Source organism: Diuraphis noxia, unplaced genomic scaffold (genome assembly GCF_037042655.1).
Source record: "Diuraphis noxia isolate RWA-SAM2 unplaced genomic scaffold, SU_Dnox_SAM2 contig0002, whole genome shotgun sequence".
Lineage (NCBI taxonomy): Eukaryota > Metazoa > Arthropoda > Insecta > Hemiptera > Aphididae > Diuraphis > Diuraphis noxia.
In genome coordinates this window covers 84,952,040-84,966,975 of record NW_028301712.1, presented here as the reverse complement: position 1 = coordinate 84,966,975, position 14,936 = coordinate 84,952,040, and the positions used below count along the sequence as shown (strand labels likewise).

At 25.8% G+C, this 14,936-nt stretch overlaps 1 protein-coding gene across 1 annotated transcript in view; it reads right to left on the bottom strand.

The window, feature by feature from the left end:
- LOC107164331 (allatostatin-A receptor-like) overlaps positions 1–14,936 on the bottom strand; it is a 188,419-nt gene that overhangs the window by 105,381 nt on the left and 68,102 nt on the right. The gene's annotated exons all lie outside the window — the stretch shown is intronic.

Here is a 14,936-nt window from a genome sequence, read left to right as displayed (position 1 = left end):
TTATCTTAAAAGCTAAATAAATTTCATATTTGATACCATTTTATTTAAAAAAGAAAAAATTCTAAGTCATAGAACAGATATAGTTTTAAAAGTTATAAATTATTTGAAAAAACATTTTAAAATTAAAATAAAAGATTTTCAGACTTTCCAAGAAGAAAATTGAAAATCGTATTCAACAGTAACCAGTTTCATTTGTAATCAAAATTGATGACTTCATGTTCTGTGTCCCTTTAATAAAATTTCGTAAAGCCAAACGGATTAGAGATTAGTCTTTAATGTTACGAGATACGACAATTATTGTAATATCGTGACTGACTAAATTTGGATGAGAGGAAAAACGATAGATAGCTGAGAATAAAACCAATCCAGACGAATATAAAAAAAATACGAATCGTAATAAGAGAGTTCGCTTAACGTAAGTAGATATAATATTATCATAGTGATATTAACTATTAATTAAATACAAACACTTGTCTCTCATTTGTGCGTGTACCTATTGTGTATGGATAACAGACAATAAAACGTTAAATTTAATTATAACAATATTTCAATTTGTATTAATGTCGAAACATAGCGTAAATAAATTGTCTAATCGAGTTTGTTGAACTGATATTACAATATACAATGATATCATGGTAAATTCTTGTCGATGCTTAAAATATTGTTCGAGCAGCCCATTGATTCACAGAAGAGTCACCAATTGATTCAGTTGATGGACACTGACGAACGTAATAATAGTATTAAAAATAAATAATAATAGTGATAACGACTTTGTGTGGTGTAAACTGGAAAAGTTAATAAATTGTTTTTAGTACGAATCCATGTTTAAGTGGTTTAACTAACCACGTGCACTGTAAATTTATATCACAAATGGCAATACATCTCGGTAAGTACATGAGATTGTAATTTTTTTATTTGTAGTTTTACTCTATCTTTAGATATCACTGTCATTTGATTCAATGGCCACTAATTAATTTCATCAAAATGTGAAGACTTATTTATTATGAATTTATTATTATGTAAGTATGCCATATCATATTTGTATAAATAAAACGTGATTTGTTAATAATAGACTTTTACTTTTATTTTTTACCAAAAAACAATAGTGCCGGTTGGAAATTGTCTATCATAGTACTGCCATCCAAATTCATTAGACTTTTACCTAGATATAATTAGGAGATATAACACGATACGAATACGTGGTTTTAGGAGTTTTTATTTCTTTAATTATTTTTTTTCCAAGTAAAACTTACATAGTACAATTAATCGACAGGTGCTGTTTTTGAAGTAATAAATTATATTCGAGAAAATCAACAACGTTAAAAATATTAAATAGATTTAAATTTAAACAATTATTATTGGTGAATTAGTTTATACTATCTAAAGTTTATCAAATATGATATTAGCTTAGATGGTATAATACGCGTATTAGCTCTTATTACTATAATTTATTCCAAGTTAATATATTATTGAATTATGTAGAAATAAATATGAGTTTATCCTACACCTCTATGGGGCCATAGTATAATATAATAAAACAAGATTCGAGAATATGCGAATACTCAGGAATTGCGGAGAATCGCGTTAGAAGATAGTGTGCGATTTAATGTAATATTTATCTTGTTTATCTCTCTTAAACAGTATACACACGTCCAGCAAAAACAAATAGGTATTTCGTGAACGTATAGCACGATATCTGATTAACAAGTTAACTACCTATTATAATTTAGAAGAGCAATGGAAATTCCATTACATCATATCACAAAACAAATAACATCATTTTTAGTAAGTCAACATAATGTTATAATATTTTATGTGTGTGTTTTGTTTATGTTAGAGAGTGAGTAAATATGTTTAATATCAAAACCAAGCTGCCAATGTAATGGAAATTTTCAAATACAAGCACAATACAATCAATTAAAAATTATTACGTTCAGCATTTCGTATGAACCTGTTCTTTCGTTTCAAAATGGATACCATTAAAATAAACTGTGCATATTAATAATAGATACATAATCAATACATTCATGCTCATAATCAAAAATGATTAATGTTTGTGTATGTTATTTGTGATGTAAAAATTATTCTATATAATATTGTAATTTAATAATATAAAGTGATGATAAATATATTTGGTTCTTCAATTTTAATTTTATGAAGATTTAATTTACATTCATATTTTTTAAAATAACTATTCAAGTATAAAAATATATTTTGAACACATATTTAAAAAAATAAATATATCTGTATTAAGTAGGTACACAAGTAATAAAAATACGTAGGAATTGATGAAAACAAGTATAAGTACATAATATTTCGAAAGTGAGATTCCAATGAAATTTATTCAAACAAGAATACTGAAAAATCACACATCATTATAGAAAATCATCGATTTTTCTGAAAATAAACTGGAGGCGTGTTTGTAAAACACAAAAAAATGACAAATGAATTGTATAGAGAATATTTTGCAGTGATCGTCGTTACAAAGGGTTTATAATATATAAAGGTGAGCACAATAGGTACATCAGTGTGACACAGGCATGCGTTATGTACCCATCATATTATTATTATTATAAATCTCATACTTGTACTAGCGTTAGTGTTTAATATGTTGTTGTTATTATTATTATTACTTTAAATTATATTATTATTATTATTATTATTATTGTTGTTGTTGTTATTATTATTACTGTCAATATTATAATATTATAATATGTCGTAGTAGGCTTAATAAGTGGACATAGAACATTGGAACTTAAAAAAGCGGACTTCCGTTATGAATTCGTGATCATAGAAATAATATCAAACAATTTTTTGCTTTATAATATTATTTATTTAAAATTAAGTGTTTACTGTTTTATTCAAGGAAAATTTAAACGACAAAATAGACATATCAATAATAATATATTCCAGTTAATTTAAATTGTAGCGTATTTGTATAAGATAGGTAAATACCTTAAACATATTACTTCTGTTATATTAAATATAACAAGAGTTGCTTTGTTTAGCATTATCATATATTCAGTAAACATACTAAAGAGTATACATTAAGATAACATAATAATATAATTACCAACAAAAGTAGATGGCAAAGATTATATTTTCATAATAGTTTCTTGTGGTTAATATTTGTTAAAAAGTCATAAATGATCACTGCATACAAATCGAAAATTACAGCGACTGGACTTCGGGGAGACCACAATAAACTGACAGTAATTTGAAATTTAGCTCAATAGCACTATCGCTGTGCCATTTTAAATGATTAGGACGGAGTATACTATGGTCTATACCATAGACCATAGTACTGCTACCATGGTAGCCATAGTCGCCGCTGCCGTGCGTATTATTCCCAGTAACTTGAAGGGAAATTGAAAATATAATAACGTCCGGCCGCGGCGGTGGTAATTTCCAATGATTACGCATGCCTGAGTAGAAGCCAAAGACTGATTGTCGTTACCGCGGTTACTCGTGGTAATATTATATACAAATGCTTTGGACGGTACGTGACGGATTCTTCTAGCATATAACCGTAGTGGATTGTCGGTTGATTTTGCATATAGTACACTTATCGGGAAAATGCTTACACTATATGTGCGTGGGTTGTGAATGTGTATGCACCGAAACAAATCGTAATATTTATTTTCGAACCAAATGAATTGTTTCGATCCCACGGGACTGCTGGAGACTGATTTATTTCCACGCTGCAGTGAGAAACGGGTAAAGGACGAACAGCGAAACAAATCGGACAGAAAAGAAAAATAACTATCGAACTCTGTTTTCTATAAATGTAACTCGAGATTTAATAATATATGGACATGTAGATAAAATAATAGAGTGTATTATTATTATTATTTTTTTTGTTTTGTTTTAGAGAGTAAATACGTTACGTCGGTCAACCTAATCGAAAGTTTTTCCCATATAGATTTACGCACGTGTAGCGTACATGTTTTAGACGAAAATTGGATGGCGTGTTTTAAATTTTATTTGCAGCTAGCAAAACTAAGAAAAAGTTTTTTCAATGATGTGGTAACTTCTGTAATCCGTTCAGAAGAATTCGGATGAAATACCGTAATAAATACGGCCGACCTGTTACTACAACTTAATTATTCGAGTGTCCGGATTTGAACTATCAAAACCTTATTTGTTCTGTAGTATAATATGTAGGTATAACATTATATATTTATTTAGTTGGATCATAATACTTACGTTTATTTTTATACCTGAATTAAATTCATCATTTAAAACTTTGTATAAACTCTAATAATATATTTCTGCATACTGCATACAGCATATCTCATCAATATATATATAATATAATGTATGCTGATGTTTGTGTTTATGAATTATGGACTTAACATTATGATGAGCCTATTAAACATATTTTTAAATTTTGTTCTTAAATGCATTTTGTAGTTTTACTCATCGTTAGAAATATCAAATCAAAAACAATGAACTATTTATAAAAAAAGTTAATTTGCTAAAGTATCTAGTTCAAAATCATCACAATTATTTATAGTTCTGATACCTACCATACAATATACCTACTATATTAACTATAATTTTTATTTTGTTTGTTTCGAAAGTTATATTAAAAAACAAAAACAAAATTGTGTTTGTCAAGTATTTAATGTGGATAGAGTAAACTATACTGGAGATTTAGAATAGGAGCGGAATGTAAGCATCAAGTGTCCTCGACAAAAACCTAGTATCATAAAATATGGTAAATATGTATATAATTTAAATTGTGAATACAAATATATTAATATAAAGTTCAGTGCAAATGTTGAAATAACCGTTGTTTTTGGCATGAATTCTATTTGCCTTATTAATTAAACGATGTTATTTGTTGGTGTACTTTGAGAGGATGGAATGTGTCGGACCATAGTTGAATGAAATTCTTTGAAAACTTTAAGCTGTGAAATTAGTTTGAGCTAACTTTCAAATAATTGTAAAGAATTAATATAGTTATTTTAATTTCTGACTAACGCTTTTTATGTATACCTTTGTGATATATTTTAGTTTTAAGTTTATCAATGATGTTTTAAAAAAAACATAATATATTTTTAAGCGTATACCTTATTTAAATACCTAATTATTGTCTTGGTACCTACTTAAAATATAATATTAAGAAAAAAAAAATAACCATTTTAAATTATTAATTTTAGTTTTTACCGACGATCCTGTATATAATGTAATTTGACTAAATAATCATCGTAAACCTATTATTTTTTTCACCTAATGACTAAGGAAACTATTTTAGTTTTAAATTAAATTAAATATTGTGTGTTTTACTGTAATAACATAAAACGAAATACTATGCAAAAATGTTTATGTGATAAACTTCTGAAGACTAAACCTTTTATATAATTAAAACTATCAGATTTTACGTTTAAATTGTATACTTGTAGAGAAGTTTTTAAAATGTAAATTTTTTTCTAAAAAAAAATTCAGACTAGGTACCGGGAAATTCTGTTGTTTTATCCAAATATGAATATGAATATTTAATTTGTTTTCTGTTATTTCATAAAGAATATTACTTGGTTTAAGCAACCATATCAATGTGTTGGCATTTAAAATACGAACCTATTATATTTATATTTATAACCATTGTTAATTAATATTATTTTATTAAAAACTTTTTTGAATTTTCTTATTGGAATCATGTTCAACCAGCAGTGAAGTCTGTTATTCCATTTAAGTATCATTCAGTCAAAATTCATACAAATCTAACATGGTAAGCGTACAAACTACTCGTATAGAAATCGTTATATACATCTAGATATCATTTTAAATTGTATTTTACTCGGTCTATAAGATGTATATTCTAAATAGTTTAATAAATTTCAAATGGATTAAAATATTTTTTTTATTAAAAAACTGAAGTTTGGTTCATTCTGCAGATGGTATATTTATTAAAATATTTATTATTATGCTACACTTTGAGGGAGTTATAGGTTAAAATTTTATAAATTATTAAAACAGACAGCTATAATAATTTTTGATAGGTATATATATATATATATATATATGTGTAGTTACTTATTTAATCGTAGTAAACTACTTTAATTTAATATTAGTATTGAAAAGTCAAATTTTATGAGCCAGAGTTTTCGTGTTTCGCAATGAAATTGTAACGCGATGAAAAAGAAGAAGAAAAAAAAACAATTATATTTTACTTAAACGGCGAGTTAAAGATAATGCAACAAAACGTCCGCCAAAGTTGAACGGTTTATGATAAATTATGAGAGTCTCATCGAGTTAAAAAGTCTTGTTTTACAAATTACCACTGGATCGTCATTTTGTTTTTGTTTTCGGTGCACAGAATGCGACGCGCCCTTTTCCCCACAATATTGTTCCGTGTCTTGTACACATTACCATTTGTCAAACCACCCAGGGAATCGTATATTTAAAGGACGTTACAATGTTACATGAATAAATGTATTACGTTTTGGCCGGGAAACTGTCAATTAGTGACTGAGTAAAATCGTATTTCATGTGCTGCGCACGCTCGAGTCCCATGTGTACATTCGCGTTGCAGAATGGGTTGCCTTTATTTTTAAAGTAATACGATAAGCTTGTATTTTTTACATTTAATAATGAACTCGGTCTTAGCGAAGAAAATAAAGTAGATTTAGATATCTAATCAATAGGTAATAACAAACATTAGAACCCTAAGAAAACGAGTTCGTGTCGTTCGTGAACCATCATATAATGAACCTTAATTAATCGAGGCCTGTAATGTTTTGAATCTTGCTCGACGAGTCATCTTCCACGTATATATTATCATATTTAACCATTTGGATAAAATGAATATTACTGAGCACTGGAAGACAAGACGTGTTGAGATCCTCTCGCCTGCGCCCTTATAATGTTTCGACCGGATCTCTCCGTAAACCCTTTAAATGACTTTTGAAAACCTTATTATGTCTAGTAAAAATCAAATGTTTTTCTTTCTTGGGTTCAACAACAATATTTAATTTTATAAATATGTTTTTTAAATATATTACTGGGCAGATATTACTTATAGATTATCTATAGATGAACTATGGTTTAAAATTTAAGCCTAGGTCATATAATATACCGATGTGACTATATAGAAGCTCAAAGGGCTCTCTCGAGTGTTTTATTCAAAATTTCCTTAACATAGTAATCTGTGTTCTTTTCCCGCACGTTGTTTCATAATCTCAGTGTGATAATTTATAAATATTGTAAGCGTGTGAAATAAACACGAAAACCCTAATTGTTTACAACATATTGCTTTTAACTAACTTATACCTACATCAGTGTATTAGCAAAATTGTACAACGTTTCGCTAATAAAAGTAGGTAGTTTATACATTTTTAAGTCCTTTAAAAGCTTTAAAAACATCCTGCAGTCAAAATATGAATGTAAATTTATTTATCAAACCGTATTGTTTATGAATAATAAATTATTTGTAACGCTTTTAAACATCTAAACACGTTTTATAATCATTCCTGTACAAACCCGTTGTTGTAATATTGGCGAAAAGTCATTATTTAAATACGTATAATACTCGAAAACGCTTTAGTCAATGTTTAATATTATTATAGTCTACGTTAATAAAATACCCACGTGACTACACACGACCTACCTCCATAGAGTATGGTCTGAAGTATGTCATATATGTTCGCCATTCACCACAAGACGTTTTCGCTTTTGCATAAAGACGCGTAGACCGAAACGCTTGTCGTGACGTGACTTACGAGTAATAACATTATTGTTCAACACAACTTCGATGGAATTGGTACCTAAGTATAATGCTTACAGTTTTAGTGTTTAGCATTAATTAATAGAAATATTTTACACTCGGCAGACGCCTAAAGCTATTATTACAATAAAACATCATCGAAATGACGATAACAATGGTGTGCTACACTATGCAATGAAAAACGACACTTGTCTTATTGTTTCCAAAAATATAATATGATTTTGTTTCTTACCGTTTTTTTATTACGTCGGCGATTCATTCGAAGTTGTAAAACGGCTTTGGTATTATGCCGAGTGAATACATGGTGATATTTATTTTATGAATATACATTTATTTAATATTATAAACATACACTTTATATTATTTACTCGCACAGCGTTGCGGTAAACTGTGCAGCCAGATTGGACGTGTGTAACATATATTGTTACTGTTTGTTTGTCAGATTTAAGAAATTACTCTATTGGTAATAATAAAGGTACCCAAAGTAAACGGCGCCGGCGAATTAAACAAATGCAAATATTTCTGAAAACTGTGGTTGCGATAATAATATATTATGATATTATAATACTATATTGTCGTAGCACCGTGTCTAATGAAAATTTACACGACATCCGAGGTGCGAGTTTTGATAGATACGGAAACATTTTATTTTTATAAATCGTGATTATATTAACGAATTCGTGTCTGCGCTGTAACTGAGTCACAGATCATTATCTTTTCAGTCTTAAAACATTGTTTATATGCATGTAGATAGTTCACTCAATCAATGCGTATATACCGGCTATCCTTGGTTTATCATGATTATATTATTGGTATACAATAACAGCTGATTTAATAGATTAGGAGTTTGAATTTTTTCTCTTGTTTTACTCACTATTCATTAGTAAATTGAACTATTAATTGATTTTAATCACATTATAAAAGAACCTATACCCAAGTCATTTAAATACGCATGCAATAGAAAAGTTGCAAATTCATTTGGTATTTTAATGAAGCATTAAAATACAGTTGGCATTTATATTATTTCCACATTTTTTTTTTTAAATTATCTTATTACTTTAGCTGACTGATGATTTACATGAAATATAATTCTTGAGCCATAAATAAGTCATGATAAAAATTGACAACATTACACGTAGATATATCCCGTATTGTATTACATATTTACAATTACATATGTATATATATATATATATATTAATTTTTAATTACAACGTGTGGTAGATTTTATAATTTAAATATGCAATACAATCAGTTTAATTTATAATATGATTATTCGAGGTTTCAGGTATCCTTTTGATAAATATTAGATTATGGTTATATAATTATAGAGGAAACGATACTTTAATGGTATGTGGTTATATATTATACGAATATATTATGTATTTAATTATAGCGTAGTAATTATTAAATACGTCATGCTTCTTTGGTGCAAGCAAAGTATCAATACATTATAAACTATACAAAAGTGTTAAAAAAATAGGTTTTTAAATTTAAATTTGTATTGAAAAAAGTTTTGTAATATGATTATCATGCTGTTAGATTTATATGGCGTTTTTAAATAATCAGTTCAATAAAAAGTAAAATATATTAATCAATATCCTAACAATTGAAAAAGTGTGTCATGTACGTACATGCCATAAATAACCTAACAATTTTCAATTAAAATATTTTTGTAATTTGTGTATTTAAATATTATATATTGTGTTGAATCAATATTAAATATAAAAATTTAATTTTAAACACCAATTTTGTCCTGAGATTAAAACATATTTAGAGTGGATTTTTTTTTTTTTTTGTAAGCAAGGTTATAAACTTATAACAAATAGAAAATTATAATTTACTTGTGTAGTTTTAATAGTAAAATGATTTTATGATTTTATTAGTGTTAAATTAACTTAGTTCATATTTTACGATTCATAATATTATAAGTAATAATAAAATGATTGCTGTGTGCCTGACAAATCGTAAAATAAACACATATAAGTGTATCGATTTTAAGAATTTTTATTTTGTGGATACTCTCTGAATAGTTTAATACCATTAACTTAAATAACACTTGATTAATTATAGGTAATTTTTTTAGTATACATAGGTAAGAAATTCGTTTAAAAATACAATTAAATATTATTATTTTTTATTTCTGCGTCTTTAATAAAATATAAAATTAAAGCCATAAAACTGAACCAAAAAATATCACACGTGGACATAGATTTTTCGTTTTACATATTATTGTTTAATGTGATATTTTTAAATTTAATTTTACAAATCTAATAAGCTTTTAAGTTTTTTCCATGATTAAAATTGTAATTTGTATTATTATTTACTTAATTCTTAATTCTTAATATTACACGCATAAACATGCCACAGGATCTAAATAATAATAATTTAATTTAACAATGGAAAATATAATTAATTATCATTTCAAGTATAGGCTTAGATATTATTTTAGATGTGAATGTTCATAAACATAATAAAGAAATTATGTGAAAAAAAATTGATGAATTATGATGTAATACTTTCATAAAATGTAATATTTGTTTTACATTTTAACTATAATGGAATAGAATATTTAATATTATCAAATAAATCGTTATTACTGTCTTGTTTGTTCAAATTTATGATTTCTAACATATCACATGCATTTTTATTATTTACCTTTACTTTCAACAGAGATTTATAATTAAAATAAATAGATTCTATAATACTTTTATGATTTGTATTGATATTTTCAAATGGCAGTCGGATTATTTTCCATTTGACAAAATCTATTTCCATTTTTTTTTTTATAATTAATCGTTGTATTTATTTATAGTTTTTTTTCTAGTAACTTTTACGATTTAATTAAAATTATTATTATTATTTTTTTAATTTTAACGTTTATATCTTTAAAAAAAAAGGAATTTCATGGTTAACATTCAACCATTAAAACGACGAAATCAAATAACCACTTTAATTGGTCGCTTATACCAATGAATATTTATTTTCTAAGTTATGAATTGTGTTACAAATAAAAATAAAACAATGACCATGTTTAAAATAGTTTGATTATTACAGTTTTAAAGATTTAATTTTATATTTAGATGATAAATAATACAAAAATAAATATTTTAATTTAAAATGGAATTTCAAACAGGTTTAAAATTTTTAAACCTGTTTGACTTCATCATTTAAAAATCATATACATCAAAATAGTTGCCTGGACAATACAATACTTCGTTTAGTTTTTTCAAAAATAGTAATGTTTTTTTCTCAACTGAGTAGTTGAAAATTGTAGTTATGATCAAACAAATAAAGATTACATAAATAATAAAAAGATTGATTTAGGTACGGTAGTAATTCGATTTTTTGAAAAGAAATAACAGTAACTCAATTATTCTATTAGCTAGGTACTTAAATATAGATAGATTTCGCGGAATACGTTGTACAAATACATATAATATTATATATCTCTAAGATAAAGTATAAAAAGTGAAATGGAAAATTTAATTCAATTTCATTAAAAATAAAATAATAGTAATAATCTTTAACAGGTAGTGAGTAGATTTAGTAGTAGGCACGTTAGTAATTTAAATAGGAAATAAATAAGCCTCTGTAAATATTTTGATTAAAAATTCATAAAAGAACGTTTCAGAAAAATAAATGACTACTCAGTTATTAATTCAAATTTATTGTCAAGTTCATTTTTTAAGTTGTGATTTAACAATGAACAATTTTTTATTAGTTGAAATGATCAACACTTCTGAATAGTATTTATAATATTTTTGAACATATTGTTAAATTTAAACCTACTGCCAATCTGTGTGACATTATATTATTTCATAATGGATAATCTGTATTTATTTTAAATATAATTAAACATATTATTTTGATATAATTAATGTTCTGAATGCCATTCATTAATTAGGCATGTTTACAATTTTTATCAAATCAAATAATTAGAGTATTTTGGGTTCTATATTTCTATCATTATCGAGTGAACGTGTCTAAACGAAGTTACATTTTAATCATTAATTTATTTTGTGTAATTTAACAACTCCTACAATTCATAAATAAACATTTAATACATTTAGAAATAGATTGCAATATTTTGTTTGAAATAATGTAATTATTATGAGTTATAATATGTTATAATATTTAATTATCTGCTTTAAAACGAAAATAAATAATAAAATAGTAATTTTTATCAAATTGGGGTTTTTTTTTTTGTTATTCGACGCTCTTTCATTGAATTTCGGTTTGATTATTTTGTGCAGTCAGTGATAGTGCAATATTATTTAACATTTAAATAATAAGCACGAAGTTCTCAAGATTAAAACAATTTTTTTTTTTTGAAATCATGTATGTATATTGTATACTGTATAGGTTTTTCAACATAGTTAATGGTTATTTTATTTTTTTGACACTTTCAGATGACTATTCAGGAAATTGTAAGACAAAATCTTTTTAAAGTAAATTATATAAAACATTTAAGATTTATTAAGGTCTTATTTTTACATAAAACTTTCAGAGATTTTTGACCATCCGTACTAAAATTATTTAGAGGTAAAAAAACATATTATACATTAATACATAACCCTGATTTACTCAGCATTAGAAAAACGTACATTTTAAATTGAATAAGAGATCAGTCATCAAAAATATCCGTTTATCGCATATATATTGATTTAAATTCACCCATACAGGACTTAAAACAGCAGTAAATTTACTGCAAAACTGTTAAAATGCTGTATTGAAATTTTGGAATTGAAATCGTAATTTATAATTATTTAATATTCGATTGACTTTTTTTGGACAAAATATAATAACTAATAATATTAATTTATTATGGTTTGACGTATACTTCATGTTAAGTGTATATGTTTTGGCTCTACCAAAGTAATTATGATATTCATTAGATACCCTAAAGCTGTTACTTTTTCGATTAAATAATGTCGGGAGCCTGTTGATGAATAAATTAAATGATAAACTTTAATATTCATGTCAAATCCATTGGCTAAACACTTGAACGCCAAGTCACTCGTTTAAAATTTAAAAAACATTCCCAAAATAGTTTTTTGTTAAAATCAAAGTGTGTTATATTAAAATATTGTCGTTAACTATTTAGGCGTTTATCATTGGCATTCATAATATTTGTGAATACAGTAAGCTTTGATTTGGTTAAATCAAATACTGTTATTTATCTAACCATATACAATATTATACTATACGTAATGTACTTTAATGTAAATAATATTATATTCCAGTAATAAAACAAGCGTATGCTTACTATCTGTTTAGTACTAAAGAATTTATTAAGGCTTGTTTATCGTTAAATAGTTTTCTTTTTTATATATTATATATATTTATATCATGTTTCTGAATGTTACAAAATATGCTAGACTGTGTATATAGATCACCAGTTATTAAAAAAATAAAAAATACTTAAGATAAAAATACAAAATAAAAATACTATACCAGCTCTAACCATAATTACACATAATTTTGTGTCATTTATATTATATAATATTATAACAAACATTAATTTATTAAAAGTACAATTACATAATAAATTATAAAATTTTTAGATGTTTATAAGAAAAAAAATGTAATGTATTGATGTCGATAAAATTACATAATATCAAAAACATAGCACGAAAATAATAACACATCAATAATTGATAGCCGGCGCATTGGTTATGCAATTTGCCTACATTTATGTTTTTTTCTTAAAGACGATTTTTTTTTTTTATACTTATAGTTGCACTTTTTTAAAAATATTTTCTTTTCTTACACGATATCTTGAATTTACTGAACAGATATTTTATTTGTAATTTTCACTATTTATTAAACATGTGATATTTTTAATATTCGTAGGTATAATAGTATAGTTATTCGTAGTGTAATATTTTAAAGTAAACAATTTATAACAAACGTATAAGTTGGAAATTAACAAAACAGATTGATATTAATATTGTAAGCAAAATACTTAATGATTTTTATTTTTTAGGGTATTTATATTTCAGGTCCAGTAAATTCTATAAACTGAATAGCTTATGTTTTAATCGATATGATATTTTGTACAAGAAAATCGTTTAGACTCTAAAATTTGTAGTGCCAATTAATATATATAAGCGAATTTTTAAATAGACCATTAAAAAACTTTGTAGAAAATATGGCTTGAAAAACTTTAAATAGTTTAAAAACAGATTTGACATTTATTCGAGTAGTGTATTGTGTCCAGTTGAATAATAATTATTTAAGTATCAACTGCAGCGATTTCAGCGACTTCAGCGGTTAAACAATAAAATAGTATGGTAAAATGTCAGTAATTATTATTTTGATTTGCGCAGTGGCCATTACCTATCGATGACTCCAATTACGTGGCTGGACGTAAAATTATAAGCTTTATAGTAGCTATTACGCGATATTTTGTGCATATTAATATTTGTCGATTGAATGAAAGGCGATAAGAAATATCTAATGGAAAGAACTTCAGTGTTGGAATCATTAATTGTAGCCAAATCCGGAAGTAGAGGACATAGTTATAAATAAAACGGTTTAAGTGCGCATCTGGCCAACCCATAACGGTGTCTATACACGCAACGAAACCTGCGAAATTTCCACTGGATTTTTATCTATTTTGTATTTCGCAATGCATGCTCACCCTCTTCCGATTTTGGATTTTGAGCGGAGAGATGAATATAATGATTTTATACTAATATTGTGTGCGTGTGTGTGTTTTCTTGTTTGTCATCACCTTTTGGGACAGTAAAAATAATTTGATTTTCTACTTCAGTATTTTTCTTTTTGGAAAGTGAATTTATTTGGTACTATAAGGAGATTAGAAGTAAACAATTTCCAATACTTTTCATAGGCATCGGGGAAAAAAATCAAGAAAAAAGGGAACTTTTTCTCAAAATTTGTTTTGACAAAATAGATTTTGTTATTTTGTTGTAACTTGGCAACGATTAACCCTAATTCTTTACGTTTTCTCCAATATTACTACAATTAATTATTATTAATATTATAATTGTTATGTTATTGATTTTCTGTAGTTTTTTGACATTCTTCTACAACTATTTAGAAAATTCAGATAAAATAATTTTAAAAGTACCATCTGTTACAGCTGATTTGTATCTAATTTCAATCAATAAATAGTTAGTAGAGGAATGTCACATCTATGTTGGAAAATTCTTTGAATATTAAAAAAAGAAAAAATGTTTAA